Below are 18,439 nucleotides of genomic sequence, written 5' to 3'. Positions count from 1 at the left end.
GCTATATTACAAAGCTATAGTAATGAAAACAGTATGGTACTGGCATAAAACAGGCATATAAATCAATGAAACAAAAATAAGCCCACACATATACAGTCAACTACTCTTGGACAAAGGTGCCAAGAATATACAATGGAAGAAAGTATAATCTCCAACAAATGGTGTTGGGAAACTGGAAATTCATATGCAAAAGAATGAAATTGAGCTCTTATCTTACAGCATACACAAATTTCAACTAAAAGCAGATTAAAGACTTAAATGTAAGACCTGAAACCATAAAACTCCTGGAAGAAAACATAGGGGTAAGCTGCTTGACATTGGTCTTGGCGATGATGTTTTTTGGATATGATACCAAAGGACAGGCAACAAAAACAAAAATAAACAAGTGGGACTACATCAAACTAAAAAGCTTCTGCATACCAAAGGAAACAATCAACAAAATAAAAAAGCAACCTACACAGTGGGAGAAAATATTTGCAAACTATATATCTGATAAGGGGTTAATATTCAAAATGTATAAAGAATACTCAATGCAAAAACAAACAAACATAACTCAAGAAACTTCTGGGGAACAAACTTCAGTGAAAATCAATTTAATAGAGACTGCTAAACATTTAAGATGTTATATACAAACCCAGTTGTAACCACAAATCAAAAACCAGTAATAGATATGCAAAAAATAAAGAGAAAGGAGTCAAAATATATCACACAAAAAAAGTCCAGAAAACTGTGAGAGAAGAGAGCAAGAGAAAAAGGAACAGAGAAAAATGAAAACAACCATAAAACAAGTAAGAAAATGGTAATAAGTACATACCTATCAGTAGTTACTTTGATTGTAAATGGAACAACACTTTAATCAAAAGACATAGAATGACCTAATGGATAAAAAAGCAAGACCATCTCTATGCTGCCTACAAAAGACTCATTTCAGACCTAAAGACACAGCATGCAGATTAAAAGTGAAGGGATGGAAAGGCATTTATCATGCAAATGGAAGTGAAAAGAAAGCTTAAATTGGACAAAATAGACTTTATAGTAGACTGTAACAGGAGACAAAGACACTATATAATCATAAAGGGAACAATCCAACAAGAAGATACAACAATTGTAAATATTTATGCTTCCAACTTGGAAGCACCCAAATACATAAAACCACTAATAACAAACATAAACAAACTAATCAATAGTAATACAATAATAGTAGGAGACTTTAAGACCCCACTTACATCAATAAATAGATCATTCAAACAGAAAATCAACCAAGGGATAGTGGCTTTGAGTGACACATTGGATCAGATGGATCTAATATATATATTCAGAACATTCCATCCTAAAACAGCAGAATACACATTCTTTTCAAGTGCACATGGAACATTGTCCAGAATAGATTACATATTAGACCACAAAACAAGTCTCAACAAATTTAAAAAGATTGAAGTCATATAATGCATCTTTTCTAACCACAACACTATGCAACTACAAATCAGCCACAAGAAAAAATCTGGAAAGAGCCCAAAACATGGAGGTTAAATAACATGCTGCTAACCAATGAATGGATCAACAAAGAAATGCCAAAAAGGAAATCCAAAAATACACGGAGACAAATGAAAATAAAACCTAGTGGTCCAAAATCTTTGGGATGCAGCAAAAGCTGTTCTAAGCGGGAAGTTTATAGCAATACAGGCCTGCCCTAAAAAGCAAGAAAAATCTCAACCTAAACTTACACCTAAAGGAATAGGAAAAAGAACAAATAAAACCCCCCCAAACCAATAGAGGGAAGAAAATAATAAAGATTAGCACAGAAATAAAGAAAATAGAAATTTAAAAACAATAGAAATCAATGAAACCAGGAGCTGGTTCTTTGAAAAGATTAACGAAATTGATAAACTTTTAGCTAGACTCATCAAAAAAAGGGGAGGGGGAGAGGACTCAAATAAACATCAGAAATGAAAGAGAAGAAATAGCCAACACCACAGAAATACAGAAGATTATAAAAGAATATTAGGAAAAATTATATGCCAACAAATTGGACAACCTAGAATTAATAAATAAATTCTTGGAAACATATCCTCCCAAAACTGAATCCAGAAGAAATAGAAAATTTGAATGGACCAATTACCAGCAATTGAACAAGTAATCAAAAAACCCCCGAGAAACAAAAATCATGGACCAGACAGCTTCACAGGTGATTTCCACCAAATATTTAAAGAAGTAATATCTATTCTCAAACTATTCCAAAAAAATAGAAGAGGAAGGAAACCTTCCAAATTTATTCTATGAGGCCAGCATTACCTTGATAACAAAACCAGATAAAAGCGCTACATAAAAAGAGAACTGTAGGCCAATATCTCTGATGAACATAGATGCAAAATCCCTCAACAAAATATAGTAAAACCTTGGACTTCAAGTAACTTGTTCTGTGAATGTTCTACAAGATGAGGAAACATTTCTAATAAATTTTAACTTGATAAACAAATGATGTCTTGCAGTACAAGTAGTACATGACAGTGAACATCACATGATCACAACTGAGCCAATGGTTCTTCTCTCTCTCTCTTGCTCTTTCTCTGCCACTACGGGATTGTGGGTGATCATCTCTCATGCTCTGATGCTTACTCTCAGGTCACAGTGTTTGGCAGAAATCCGTGATTTTTCAGAACATTGGAAGGTCCCCACAACTGGCACTAGTGTATTTTTTGTCACTTCCAAGCACCTATGGACATTCCTTTGCTTTTCCATACAAGAGTAAGCTTAGCAATACTTTGCTTCATTCTAACTCAGGCTGCCTGCAGATATAGACCCTTTCATCTGCTGCCTTATTGCCAGTTACATTAAATACAGTGTATGACAAGAGTTAATTAATACTGGACTGTAGTCACCATCCATGCGAGCATATACAATGGCCCCCATGCGGAAAAAGATTCCATTGAGCCAATAAGTAGAAGTGATTCCGTTAGTGAAAGTTATCCTATGGAACATCCCTCCTCTCTCTTGTTTCCCTCACACTAGTCACGAAGGTTTTCAAGGTTAAGTGTAGGTTAGTTTGTTTATTTTCTTTATATTTTGTATTTTCTTTATTATTTTGTATTATATTACAGTATTATAATAAATTTTATATGAATATTTTTGGGTTGTGGAGTGAATCATCTGAGTTTCCATTATTTCTTATGGGGAAATTCGCTTTGATATACAATTGCTTTAGATTACACACATATTTCCGGAACAAATTATGCTCACAAACTAAGGTTTTACTGTATAGGCCAACCGACTCCAACAATACAGTAAAAACATCATTCACCATGATCAAGTGGGAATTATTCCTGGGATACAAGGGTGGTTCAGTATTCACAAATCAATCAATGTGATACATCACATCAACAAGAGAAAGGACAAAACCGTACGATTGTTTCAAGAGATGCAGAAAAAGTATTTGACAAAGTACAACATCGATTCATGATTTAAAAACCCTCAACAAAGTAGATTTAGAGGAAATATGCCTCAAAATAATAAGACTTTATATGAAAAAAAAAACCACAGCTAACATCATACTCAGTGGGGAAAAATTGAGAGTTTTTCTGCTAAGATCAGGAGAAAGACAAGGATGTCCACTCTTACCACTTCTATTCAACAGTACTGGAGGTCCTAGCCATAGCAGTCAGACAAGAAAAGAAATAAAAGTTATCCAAGTTGGTAAAGAAGATGTAAAATTTTCACTACTTTTATATGACATGATACTAAATATAGAAAACCCTGAAGACTCCACCAAAAGCTACTAGAACTGATAAATGAATTCATAAGTCACAGGTTACAAAGTCAATGCACAGAAATTCACTGCATTTCTATGTGTCAATAATGAAGTAGCAGAAAGAGAGATTAAGAAAACAATCCTATTTACAATTGCACCAAAAATAATAAAATACCTAGGAATAAACGTATCCAAGGAGGTGAAAGACCTGTACTCTGAAAACTATAAAATATTGATGAAACAAATTGAAGATGACACAAACAAATGGAAAGGTATTCCATGCTCATGGATTAGAAGAACAGATATTTTTTAAATGTCCATACCCAAAGCAATCTACACATTTAATGCAATCCCTATCAAAATACAAACAGCATTTTTCACAGATCTAGAACAAACATTCCTAAAATTTGTATGGAGCCACAAAAGGCCCAAATAGCCAAAGCAATCTTGAAAAAGAACAAAACTGGAGGATCACAATCCCAGATTTCAAAATATACTATGAAGCTGTAGTAATCAAAACAGCGTGGTGCTGGCACAAAAACAGACACATAGATCAATGTAGGAGAATAGAGAGCCCCAATAAATGTATGGTTATATGATCAATTAATCTTTGACAAAGGAAGCAATGGGAAAAAGACAGTCTCTTCAACAAATGGTGTTGGGAAAACCGGACAGATACATGCAAAAGGATGAAACTGGATCACTTTTTGACACCATACACAAAAATAAACTCAAGATGGATTAAGGACCTAAGCGTGACACCTGAAATCATAAAAATCCTAGAGGAGAGCCCAGGTCAAATTTCTTTGACATCAGCCATAGCAACATTTTTCTCTTTTTTTTTTTTTTTATTAAAAATTTTTTTAATGTTTATTTTTGAGAGAGAGAGCACAAGCGGGGGAGGGGCAGAGAGAGAGGGAGACACAGAATCCAAAGCAGGCTCCAAGCTCTGAGCTGTCAGCACAGAGTCTGACACAGGGGTCGAACCCACAAACTGTGAGATCATGACCTGAGCTGAAGTCGGTCGCCCAACGAACTGAGCCACACAGGCAACTCTTCTCTCTCTCTCTCTCTCTCTCTCTCTCTCTCTTTTTAATGTTTATTTTTTTTATTTTGAGAGAGAGAAAGCATGAGCAGGGGAGTGGCAGAGAGAGAGTCCCAAGCAAGCTCTGTGCTGCCAGTACAGAGCCCGACATGGGGCTCAATCTCACGAACCATGAGATCATGACCTGAGCCGAAATCAAGTCAGATGCTTAACTGACTGAACCACCCAGGTGCCTCCAATAGCAATATTTTTCTAGATACGTCTCCTATGGCAAGGGAAATAAGAAGCAAAAATAAACTATTAGGACTACTTCAAAATAAAACCTGCACAGCAAAGGAAATAATTAGCAAAACTAAAAGACAACCTACTGAATGGGAGAAGATATTTGTAAAAGACCTATCTGATTAAGGGTTAGTATGAAAAATATATAAAGAACATATACAACTCAACACCAAAAGAACAAATAATCTAATTTAAAAATGGGCAAGAGACAGGGTGCCTGGGTGGCTCAGTCAGTTAAGCGCCTGACTTCATCTCAGGTCATGATCTCACAGTCCATGAGTTCAAGCCCTGCATTGGGCTCTGGGCTGGCAACTCAGAGCTTGAAGCCTGCTTTGGATTCTGGGTCTCCCTCTCTCTGTGCCCCTCCCCGACTGCCCTCTGTCTCTCTCTGTCTCTCTCTCTCTAACAAATGAATGAACATTTTTTAAAAAGTGGGCAAAAGACATGAACAGACATTTCTCCAAAAGAGATATACAAATGGCCAACAGGTATATGAAAAGTTGCTTAACATCACTAATCACCAGAGAAATGCAAATCAAACTCACATCTGTTAGAATTGCAAGTACCAACACGGCAAGAGATAAGTGTTGGAGAGTGTGTGGAGAAAATGGAACCCTTAAATGTTGTTGATGGGAATTTATACAACTAGTATGGAAAAAGTGTGGGGGTTCCTCAAAAAATTAAAGGTAGAACTACCATATGATCTGGCCATTCCTCTTCCAGATGTATATCCATATGAAATGAAATCACTGTTTTGAAGAGATATTTGCACTCCATATTCATTGCGGCACAATAGCCAAGATATGGTAACAGCCTAGTTGTCCGTCTACAGATGAATGGACAAAGAAAATGTGGTATATTGCTAAAATGGAGATTGCTTGAAAATCCCTGAAGCAGACAAAACCATATAAGCCACATAAGCAAAACTTAATCTAGCTTATTTCATGATTGTAAACAAAACTTAACATGTTATTTCTTGTACATGACTCTGATAATCATAAATGAAACTTAAGTCGTCTTCCTAAAATGGTATAAGATAATCACTTTTAACTAATATCTTGCCATATCTAAATTCCCCTTGTAGTAACCAGTCATTGTAAAGGTTAAACAATTTCTTCATTTTCACTTTATTAGCCATCCTGTAACATCATGCCTATGATCATATCAGTTTTAGGTTTGCAATATTCCTGTTTGCAGTTTGTTTCTCACTCAGTAAAATATTCATATCAAATAAAGTTCTCTGAATTTCCTTTCTGTGATACACACAATGCAATATTACTCATCCATAAAAAAGAAGGAAATCCTGCCATTTGCAACATGGATGAACCAAGAAGGCATTATGCCAAGTGAACACGGCAGATACAAAAAGACAAATACCATGTGGTCCCATTTGTATGTAGAATCTAAAAAAGTAGAACTTGACCAGAGAATAGAACAATGGTTGCCAGGGGCTGTGGGGGAGGAGGGGATGTGATGTTAGTCAAAGGGTACGAACTTTCAGTTATAAGATGAGTAAGTTTGGGGATGCACAGTATGGTGGCCATAGTTAATAATACTGGATTGTGTGCTTGAAATTTGCTAAGAGAGTAGTTCTTACGTGTTATCACCACACACAAAAATTATAGTTACGTGATAGATATGTTAATTAATTGATTGTGGTAATCATTTCACATATATACTTATATTAAATCATCACATTGTATGCCATTAAAAAATTATGCTGTACAACCTAAATATAACAATTTTGTTTGTAAATCACACCTCACTAAAGCTTGCGGGAATAAGGGTGAAAAAGGCTTATTTGGTGAAAGCCTCATGACTGTTTGACCTGTAGGTGGAAACCAGTCCTTGGACAGAATGTGGCTAAATGAAGTTGTGCTTGCTTCAATCTTTATCATCTTTTCAGGCCCAATCAGGACTTCTATTTCCTGAAATGATTTCCAAGACAGTCTCTACTCCACCATTTGGAAAGACTTCCAAAGGACTAATATTAGCCAGCACGGGATGGGGTTCAGGAGAGGGATAATGCTACTTTCTACCACCATCACTTCCCAGGAGCTATAAAATTAAATGATTAGGTCTGCTAAGCAATGTCATAGTAATAGCTAGTCATTAGTTAGTATCACCACATAGAAGGCACTGTGCTAAATACTTTGTGTAATTCATCTCATTTAATCCTCTTGGCTTTGCAAAGTAGCTTTTTTAAAATCTCCAGCTTACAGATAATAACAATGAAGATTATAGCTCACCATTATTGAGTGCTTATCATGTTCCAGGTACTTTACTACACCTTTAATATAGATTACCTCTCTTTATCTTCATTAATAACCCCATCAGGTTATTTTTAGTCCTCATTATTTAGATGTGAAACTAGAGGTAAAGACAGGGTACTTGCCCAAGGTCACACAGTTAATAAATAATAGATGGGATTGCAACCTATGGTCTCTGTGAATCCAGAGTTCAAGCCTTTTCCCCTTCAAAGGCGCAGACAAGTTCAGACAGACATGTTGACCTTAGAGCCAAGAGCTACTGAGTCACTATGGCCTTCTCTTTGCATGAGTTTCAAGGTATTTCAAAATCATAAGTCTGTTTTTCCTCTTGATAGCTCCAGTGGCAACTTCTCTTAGTAAATTATCTGTTGCCTGACTAGCTTCATATCTAATGACTTTATTAAAATCCAGTTTGAATTTTCTTTTAACATTACCCTTTTAACCATCCCAAATGATTTCTTTCATGTAATGTTGTCCCTGAGGCATTGGAAAATATATCATTTCAGGAAAAATTATATAATACATTAAACACAAGACTCATAAAGACAAACCAAAACACTATAAATGGTGGAAGATTCACATATTTCAGCCTTCTTCACTTGTGACTATTTATTGGCAACTTGTCTGTATGTAGCACTGTACTAGGCATCCTGAGGTCCTAGTTCCATGATCTCCTCTCCCCCCAGTGATCCTTTGCTCCCCTCTTTCCAGCCACTTATTCCCATGGTCATACCTGGCCTGGTCCCCACAAATAATGTCAACACCCTAAAATTCAACTATAACACTTCCCCCCCCCGATCATCACTTTCTACCCTTCAGATCACCATGGTTGTTTGACCCTATCACGACCTCCAACCATTGACTCCACCACTTTTTCATTATCCATCAATCCTCTCCTCCTGTGTCCTCCCTTCCCTTTGAACCCAGTTTCGATTCCTTGGCATTACAATCACTCCTTTTGAAACACTGTTGACTTGCTTGTCCCCTGTCTCTCCATCCTACTTGTTTGGCAAAATATCAACTCTGGCTAAACTCAGATATTGGCCAGATAACCACACTAGCTCCTGAGCGGCTGCGTGTGGTTGGAAAACATCACAACCTTCTTCACCTGTCCTCGCCTCTGGGGCTTCTCACCCTTTACAACAGATGCAAGATTCCTGCTCTTCCTTTTTCTTGTTCTTTTTTATTTAAGTATGGTTGACACACATGTCACGTTAGTTTCAGGTGTGCAATGACTTAATGCTCACCACAAGTGTGGCTACCATGTGTCACCATGCAAGGCTACTACAATGCCATGGACTGTATTCCCTATGCTACCTTTTATCCCCATGACTTATTCACTCCATAACCGGAAGGCTTTGTCTCCCACTGTCCTTCACATATTTTGCCCACCCTCCATCTGGAAACCATTAGTTCTTTGAAGTTATAGGCCTGATTCAGCTTTTTGTTTGTTTATCCATGTGTTTTTTAGATTCCACATATAAGCGAAATCATATGGTATTTGTCTTTCTCTGATTTATCTTGCTTAGCATTATACATTCTGTGTCCATCCATGTGGTTGCAAATGGCTGGATCTCATCCTTTTTATGGCTGTGTATTATTCCAGACAGTGTGTGTTTGTGTGTGTATAAATATATATATATATATAAACACAAATACGTACATTTACATAAATATATATACACACATGCATATATATGTATGCATCTTCTTTATTCATTCATCTACCGACGGACACTTTAGCTGCTTTCATATCTCAGCTATTATAAATAATGCTGCAATAGTTTCCAACTCTTACCAGGCATGTTCTTTGGGGTCTTGCCTGCTCAAGAAGACTACTCCTAGAATTAACATCTTTAATTAACTAAATGTTTCTTGCATCTTTAAGTTCTTTCTCTGGATACTTAGCCCAAGCACAAAATCATCTTGTTTTATCTTCCACCTTTAAAACAAAACAAATCTTCTCTTGAAGGGAATCTGTACATCTACAGGTACAGCCCATTTTTCTGTTTCACTTCAGAGCAAAACTTCTGAAAAGAGGTGTTCATGGTCATCATCTCCACGTCCTCACTTCCTGTTTACTGTTTAACACACTCAGGCCATCCCCCTCCCCCAACTGCACCAAAATTGCTTTTGTCTGACAAGTAATGAGGTCTCTGTTGCTAAACCCAATGCTTATTTATCTGTTCTGACTTTCCTCCAAATCCCGAAGGTATGTGAAATAGTGAACTATACCCTCATTCGAGAAATGCTGTTTTGACATCTGAGAAAACACTGGAGTTTCTGGTTTTCCTACCCTCTCATTCATGTCCTTCTTCTAAGTCTTCCCTCAAGGTTCCCCTGCATCACCTTGTCATGTTCCAGGTACCACTCCTCAGCCTCCCTCTTTCACTCTTCACTCCAGGCAATCTCAGTCAGTCCCACAGCTATAAATGCCATCCACATGCTGGTGACTCCCAGATCTGCATGTCCAGATTCATGCATCTAGCTGCTCATTTGACATTTCCACTTGGATGTACAATACACATTTTTAAACATTTATTCACTTTTGAGACATAGAGAGAGACAGAGCATGAGCGGGGGAGGGGCAGAGCACGATGCGGGGACACAGAATCCAAAGCAGGCTTCAGGCCCTAAGCTATCAGCACAGAGCCTGACATGGGGCTCGAACTCACGGACCACGAGATCATAACCCTAGCTGAAGTCGGACGCTTAATCGACTGAGCCACCCAGGCGTCCACAATACACATCTTAAATGTGACATTCGCAAAAGACACATGACTCTACACCATTTATCCCTGATCTGGGCCTAGGTAAGCAACATCACCATCCACCAAAATTCTTGGGGCAAAATCCTAGAAGTGAAACGTGAATAATAGGTAAATCTCTGGAGACAGAAAATAGATTAGTGATCATCCAGGTATACTGGGTTGAATGATGGTCCCTAAAAAGATATGGTCCTAACCTAGGAATCTATGAATGTAACATCATTTATTTGGGAAAAGGGTCTTTGTGATGGTAGTTAAGTTAAGCATCTTGAGATGAGATCATCCCAGATTTCCCAGATGAGCCCTAAATCCCATGTCAAGTGTCCTTATAACATATAAGAAGAGAGGACTTGGAAGTGGGGGGATGGCATGTGAAGACGGAGGCCGAGATTGGAGGGATGCAACCACAAGCCTGGGAGTACCGGGAGCCGCCAGAAGCCAGAAAAGGCAAACAAGTATTTTCCTCTAGAGCCTTCAGAGATCATGCAGTCCTGCTGACAACTTTAGTTTGGACTTCTGGCCTTCAAAACTGAGAAGGAATAGAGGCGTCTGGGTGGCTCAGTCGGTTGAGCATCCCGCTTTGGCTTAGGTCGTGATGTTACAGTTTGTGAGTTCCAGCCCTACGTCCGGCTCTGTGCTGATGGCGCGGAGCCTGCTTTGGATCTTCTGCTCCCTCTCTCTCTGCCCCTCCCCCACGTTCCCTCTCTCAAAAACAAATAAACATTCAAAACTGAGAAGGCAAAACTGGGTGAAAAGAAAGTGGGCAAGTGAGGAGTGGTTGCTAATGGGCATGAGGTTTCTTTTGGGGTGATGAAAATGTTCTAAAATTATATCGTGGTGATGGTTGCACAGCTGTGTAAATATACTAAAAACCATTGAACTGAGGACTAAGTGGATAAACTTTTATGGTCGCTACCTTATATCTAAATAAAGTTGAGAATAAAACCCTTAGGAGTTACTTTTTAATCTCTTTTTCTCACATCTAAATCCACCAGCAAGTCCTTGAGCTCGCTTCCTCAAATCTGACCACGTCTCATGGTCTCCATGACCAGCATTTTAGTGCAAGCCTATCGTCTCTGGTCTGTACCACCAGAATAGCCTAGATAATTTCCCTGCTTCTACTTGAGCCTCATCCAAATCCATATTCCTTAAGACAAACAAAACAGTTCTCTTAGAACACAAATCACACCATGACACTCTCTTGTTTAACCCCTTCCCTGCCTGCTCCCATGGCTTTCCTTTCCACTTAGAGTAGAATCCAAACTTCTTGCCAAGTCCTACTGGTCTTGATATGACCTATCTGGCCTGTGTTTACATCCGAAACCTCATCTCCTCAGATACTGCCTTTTGCCCTACACTTCAGCCACACAAACATCCCTTATGATCCTGGGACAGACCATTTCTGTCCCTGTCTCAAGCTTTCGTCCCTGCTGTTCCTTCTGTGAGTGCAACTTCCCATGACTGTCTTCTTCCTGTCAAAACCTCTTCTGACCACCCTATATAGAGTCGCCTTTCTCTCATTTACTCTCAATCATGTTGCGTTTTTAGCTATTTTTGTTTTTTGAAATAATCTTGTTTGTTTCGTTGTGTATTTATTTCTAGTGTCTTTCCGTCCAGTCAAAGTAAGCTCTGTGGGAATAGGAACCTTATTCATCTTGCTCGCTGCTACATCCCCACTCTTATCCCAGTGCCTGACAAAAGAGATGCTCAATAAATACTGCATACATGAACAAGTAAAGGATATAAATCATCATGCATAGGCTTTTGCCCTTAGGAAGCTTATAGTCTATTGGAAACACAAGACAAACTTGCACTGTCCAGATGGCTGTGAAAATTCTTGGCACTTATATTCCGCTTATCTTTATCCTATAGGTTTCTTTAACTGGTAAGTTCAGTGAAAAAGAGCACAGGTTCCTCGATGGCAGGGACATTCTCTGCCTCCTTCACCCTGTATCCCTTAGGTTTAGGCTGTAGGCATGTACTACATGCTCATTTTCCTAGTGAACGAATCAGCCATGTTTAACAACAGCTCAAACAAAACACTCCTACAACCACCAACGAATATCCTGAGCATCCCAGCTGCAAATTTGCAATATTAATAATATTTAAATAAATAGATGGTCTTTTATAAAGAAGAAAACCCCACCGTGAGAATCGTCAGGGAGGAACAAACACAAATAAATCAACTACCTCATTAAAAAGATTAGGCTAAGTGAGCCAAAAGGTCCCTTTCATTATAAAATTCCAATTCTGAGATTAGACGTTAGGCATTTGGAATGGCAGCTATACAAATTCACTGAGAAGTAATGACGGTAGACATAATAGTTCCCTAAAAATGTCAGCGTATGAATCCCCAGAATGCCACTATATTACTTCACATGGCAAAATGAAATTTGCCCATGTGATTAAGTTGAAGATTTTCACATGGTTAGATTAACCTGGATTATCCAGATAGGCCCCATCTAATCATAAAGATCCATCAAAGGGAAAAAGACAAGGGAGTCAGAGAGAAGAAGATGTGACTATAGAATCAGTGATGTGCTTGCAGGCAGGATGTCACAAGCGGAAAACTGTAGACAGCATCTAGAAGCTGAGAAAGACAAGGGAACAAATTCTCTCCTAGAGCCTCCAGAAGGAACGCAGCCCTGTCAGCACCTTGATTTTAGTGCCATAATTTTGGATTTCTGCCCTCCAGACCTGTGAGATAATACGTCTGTGTTGTTTGAAGCTGTTGTTTGTAGTAGTTTGTTACAGCAGCAATAGGAAATTAATGCAACATTTCACTATCATTCATCATAACTGTTTTCCTTGGTAATTTTCTCTGCAGTTTGTTTTATGCATTTAAAAAACAATCAGTTCTGCCACTTACCAACCACTGTTGTGACCTGGAGCAAATTGTTTCCACTCTGCTTCCTCATCTATAAAATGAGAATAAAAAATCCACACCGCAGGGCTTTGTGAGAATTAAATAAGACAATTTCTGTAAGGATCATAGAGCACCAGACTCATAGTAGGAACCAACAGAATGTTCTTTCCACTGACTGTCTCCCCAAACCTTATGGTTATGGACTTCCTCGTGAATTTCAAGATAATAATCAGAGTATGACATCATGACATTTTCCAGACCTGACCAGTGTTGTTAAGTCTTAATTGTAGCTACTGCTAAAAATATCTAAGACAGGTTGCTTAATCTGACTTTGACCTTGAAATATTCAAGTACTGGTAGTGTTTTTGGAAACCTAGTTCAAGTTTTGACTAGTATTTTCTGAATAGCTTTGGGGAAATAATTTATGGTTTCTGTTTATAACCTTGCTCCCCTCCTTTTGAATAACCTTCAGGTACATAAGTTCAAATACAATTTATAATTGAAATGGTGATTAACTAAAAAATAAAGTGATAAGGTATTTTTCCAGAAATCATGCACAATAAATGTCTTAAAGATTAAATTGTCTGTACTGAACCCCATATTCTGCCAGTGTCTTAAGTGTCCCTTGTTAATTAAACACCTTTGAAATCATTACCCTTTGGGTGTCTATTTGATATCAGGGAAGTGTGACATATTTAGTACCTAGGTTATCCAAGCCTCAAAGGTCAATGCGTTATAAATCAATAAGTACTTATCAAATTCCTACTTTTCTGTCAATTCCTTGAGGGCAGGGATCATGTATTTTTCATTTCTCCCATTTGTGACTCACAAGTTATCTGGAACATATTAAGTTCAATGACATGACTTCATTGAAAAGGGGCTAAGAGACTTTGGTTTGCACTGATCTGGCTCCCAGGAAATAATACTAATAACATCCTCTGCCAAAGTTAGTCTTTATGGCTTATAATGCATTTTCATGTGCAGCAGGTGCTTATAAAACCTAGAGTCTGTGGGATGTCTAGTGGATGTGTAAAAGGACTTTGGAACTTCAGGAGTGACTCCTTAGAAATTGTAGGCAAAGTCTAGGCTACTTGTACATTTTTTTAGAGAGGGTCATTCTCAAAGGGCTGTGTGACTCAAATAAATTAATAGCTCAAGAGACATGGTCTCATTTGCCCCCCATAACCACTTGGTGGGGAGAATAGTGTAAGCATTGTTATATCGGGATCATCCCCCAATCAGAAGCCATGGCTAACAGGTAGTGGCCCCACAAAATCCACCAGCCAGCTGCCCAAGTGAGCAGGGGTCAAAGTGCACAGGGATGTGAGCATGACAGGTGGCTGGTAAGGGAAGGACTAGAGGGAATAAGGAGTTATTGGAGGGAATTCCCACAGGTAATCTTGTGAGAAGGTGGAAAGAGAACGGGGAGAGCAAGTGGACTTGAAGACATGAGAGAAGCCTGAAAAATAGTAAGGCTTCATTTTTATCTAAGGGACACAAAGAAATACGTGTAAAAGGCATAGGCACTCCCTCAAGGAGCTCATACCCTTGATGGGGCATGGAGAAGTTGGGATCAACTTCTAAGTTGACTCATAAGTTGACTAAAAGTAAGTGCTATTTTATGGATCTGGCCACATCCCACAGTAATTATCTCAGTGTACATAGTAGGGGCTCAATAAATATTTTGTTTGTATATCATGTTGACAGTAGACACCAGGAGGATAAAAATAGAATGAGTGATCAATGTGTGGTACTATTCACTGCCGTGTGTGGTCAGATAAAGGACGGAATAACAGTGGGAGACCCAGGGAGCCAAGACCACTTTGGCTGTACCAGAAAAGATGGGTAATATTTCTGCAAAACAAAGATGCAGTTGAGGGAATGTTTAGACAAATATTGGGGAATACAGTGATATTTTTTTCTGATTAAAACTCAGGGAGTGAAAGAAAGGAGGCCCTTTGAATCCAAATTTCTCATGTGATAGGGGAGGTGATATGCCAATTATATCGGAAGTTCAGGGCTATACTCAGCTCTCTTGACTCCTAGGCTTATGATGTCTCCACTATTCCATGCTGCTATGTTGGATAGTAGTGAGAAATAGGGCTAGATAGATAAGGTGGGACCTGATTAGTAGGGTGTTATATCTGAGAATAGGGGTTTGGGCATTGAAAATGCAAGGTATGAATAGAGGAGCATCATAGAAGAGGCATTGGCCAGTGGAGGAAAACTAATCCTGGGTTTACACATGAAGAAAGAAATGGTTCCATTCTACAATCAGTAAACATCTGATGATTTGGCACGTACCCAGCATCAGAATGAGAAATGTGGCATCTGGAGATTTAACATAAACACTGAAGATAACCAGGGCACACAGCAGTGTGGCCCAGACCTTTGATAGCAGCCACCTGCACCTAAATGGTGATGGTTGTCGGCCAAACATTCATGAGTATCAAAGACACATCCCAGCCACAGCACATAGAGCACTGATAGACTGGATGCTCGTGGATACAAAGAGCAATTTCACATGCTTGGTGCATGAGTGGAGAAATGATGGCCCATTAAAGAAAGTCTTATTAATCATTAACTATGTGACTCGTGATTTTTCACCAAGCCGTGTCAGATGCCTTGTGCCTGAGACACCAGCTTCACGATATAGCCTTCCGCAGTTGCAGACAACATGCTTCCCACATCTAAGATTCTTGTGATGGCAAATCCATCACTTGAACCATTTTTAACCATTCCCAGACATTGTTTAGAGTGGCTGCAAGCTTTTCCTTGACAATGGTCACGGTGACTGAATCACAGACTTCTTTAAGACATCTCAATTGCCAGCAAAGGCGGAAGATCATTAGGTCATTCATACATTTTTTTTCTGTTTTAAAGGCAGAGTTGTCAGGATTCAAGGTGTTTTTCAGGAATGATTTACATACAATGAAATGCAGTGTACTTCAATATAAGTTCAGTGAGATTTCGTGAAGGCATACGACCCAAGTTACCCACATCTCTGTAAGATACAGAACATTTCAATCACCCCAGGAAGTTTCCTCACACCCCTGCCTTGTCAATTTCTGCTCCACCCAAGGCAATCGGTATTCCGATTTCTATCACCATACGTTAGGTCTTCCTGTTCCAGAACTTTATGTAAGTGGAATCATGATTATATACTATTATCTTGTCTGGCTTTTTCACTCAGCATACCATTCTTTAGTATCTGTCCGTGTTGCTGACTGTAAGTAGTCTGTTCTTTTTGTTGTGGAGCAGTATGCCGTCATGTACATATACCACGGTTTGTGTATCCATTCCCCTGGTGGTAGACTTGTTTCCAGACTTTGGAAATCATAAACAAAGCAGCTACGGACAATCTTGTACTAGGTTTTTGTGGACACATGATTTCATTTCTCTTGAATGAACACATAAAAGTGGTTTGGTCGGGCATAGGCTAGATGTCTGTTTAACTTTATAAGAAACTGCCAGCTTTCCAGAAAGATTGTACAATTCCGCCTTTGCATCAGCAATGTATGAGGGTTTTCATTGTTCCACATCCTTGCCAGCATTTGGTGTTGTCAGTATTTTTCAACTTAACCATTCTAGGAAATGTATACTGGTGTCTCATTATGTCATGATGAAAATTATATTGAGCACTTTTGCATGTGTTTATTGCCCATTTACACGTCATTCTGTGTCTGCTATGACTATGTGTTTGCTAATTTTTTGGGTGGCAGGGTATTTTGTCTTTTTGTTATTGATTTCCTGGAGAACTTTATGTGGCACTGTGAATATTTTCTCCCATCTATTTTTTGATAAGCAGAATTTTTTTTTTATTTTCATGATGTCTAATTTATCAGGTTTTTTCTTCTATGGTTAGTACTTTTCATGTTCTAAGAAATCTTTGTCTGTGCCAAGTTACTAAGGTAATCTGCTGTGCTTTCTTCTAGGAACTTCATGATTTAATTTTATATTTAGGTTTATGATCCATTTTAAATTATTTTTTCTGTATTATGTGAGGTAAGGATTGGGGTTCATTTTTTTTTATATGAATGTCCAGTTGTTGAAGCATTACTTATTGAAAAGCCTCTCCTCTGCCCACTGAACAGCTTTGGTGCCTTTATCAAAAAATCGGTTAGCTTTATATGTGTCTGTATATTTCTGGACCCTTAATTCAGTTTCATAGTCCTTTTTTCTATCCTTATACCAACTTCAAACTATTTATTGCTGTAGCATTATAGTAAGTCTTCAACCGTGTCCAGGATTGCTTTGACTATTCCAAATACTTTGCATTTACATATAAATTTCAGGACCAATCTGTCAATTTCTACCAAAGAGCCCACTGGGATTGCATACAATCTAAAGAAAACTTTGGAAGAACTGGCATCTTAACAATATTGCACCTTCTAAATCACGAACATTTCCCCATGTATCTGGGTCTTTAATTTCTCTCAGCAATGCCTTACAGTTTTCAGTAGAGTTCTTACACATTTTCCACTAGATTTATTCCTTAGTCTTTTATGTTTCTGATGCAATTGGAAATTATTTTTAATTCATATTCCATTTAGGTCCCTTTGTCTTTCCTTCTTTTTTAGTGTTTATTTATTTATTTTGAGAGAGAGAGAGAGAGAGAGAGAGAGAGAGAGAGAGAGAATGCACATGAGACCAGGACAGGGGCAGAGAGAGAGGGAGAAAGAGAGAATCCCAAGCAGGCTCCACGTTGTCAGTGCAGAGCCCAATGTGGGGCTCAATCTCATGAACCATGAACCATGAGATCATGACCTGAACTGAAGTCAAGAGTAGGACCCTTAACCAACTGAGCCACCCAGGCGTCCCTGTCTTCTTTTTAATATAGCTGTCTTAAGTATTCTACATACATTGAGCACTATATATCAGATGGTATATAACTTTTGTTTAAACCATCAAATGTGATTGTAGAAACTCAGGAAGAAAAAAAAGTTTATGAGAAATAAGTGAGAAATCCAGTGGGTGGAGCATCTCAGGACACATATTAAAGGATGCCAACTCAGTGCTGTGGTCTTTTGACTTTCTCCCTTTCCCTTTCTTCTTTGTGTAGTGCAACTCTGTGCTGATATATGGAGCAGACATTTTAAGAGCACAAGAGTGAAGATAAATGAGAAATCCAGAAGGATGTCTTGTCTCGGAAGGCATTGTGAAGCTGCCATACCAATTTAGTTTGCCTAACTCCAGATTTCTTGCTATGAGGAAAATAAAAGCCATTTGATTAAACTAGTATGGGGGAGAAGTACCCTCCTTACTAAGGTTTCTGATTCAGTGGTTTGGAGTAGGGCCCAGGAACCTGCATCTTTGAGATGAGCTTCAAGGGATTCTCATGCTGGTAATCCAAGGACATCCCGAAGAAACTCTACTTTGGCAAGTATAAATAGGAAATTTAGTGATAACTGGGGCAGAGGGGTAGCAATGCAAGGCGGAAATTTCAGAGGCATATAAAAGCTT

The sequence above is a fragment of the Acinonyx jubatus genome, chromosome F2 (genome assembly GCF_027475565.1).
Source record: "Acinonyx jubatus isolate Ajub_Pintada_27869175 chromosome F2, VMU_Ajub_asm_v1.0, whole genome shotgun sequence".
NCBI classification, from domain to species: domain Eukaryota; kingdom Metazoa; phylum Chordata; class Mammalia; order Carnivora; family Felidae; genus Acinonyx; species Acinonyx jubatus.
This window is presented reverse-complemented; position numbering follows the sequence as displayed.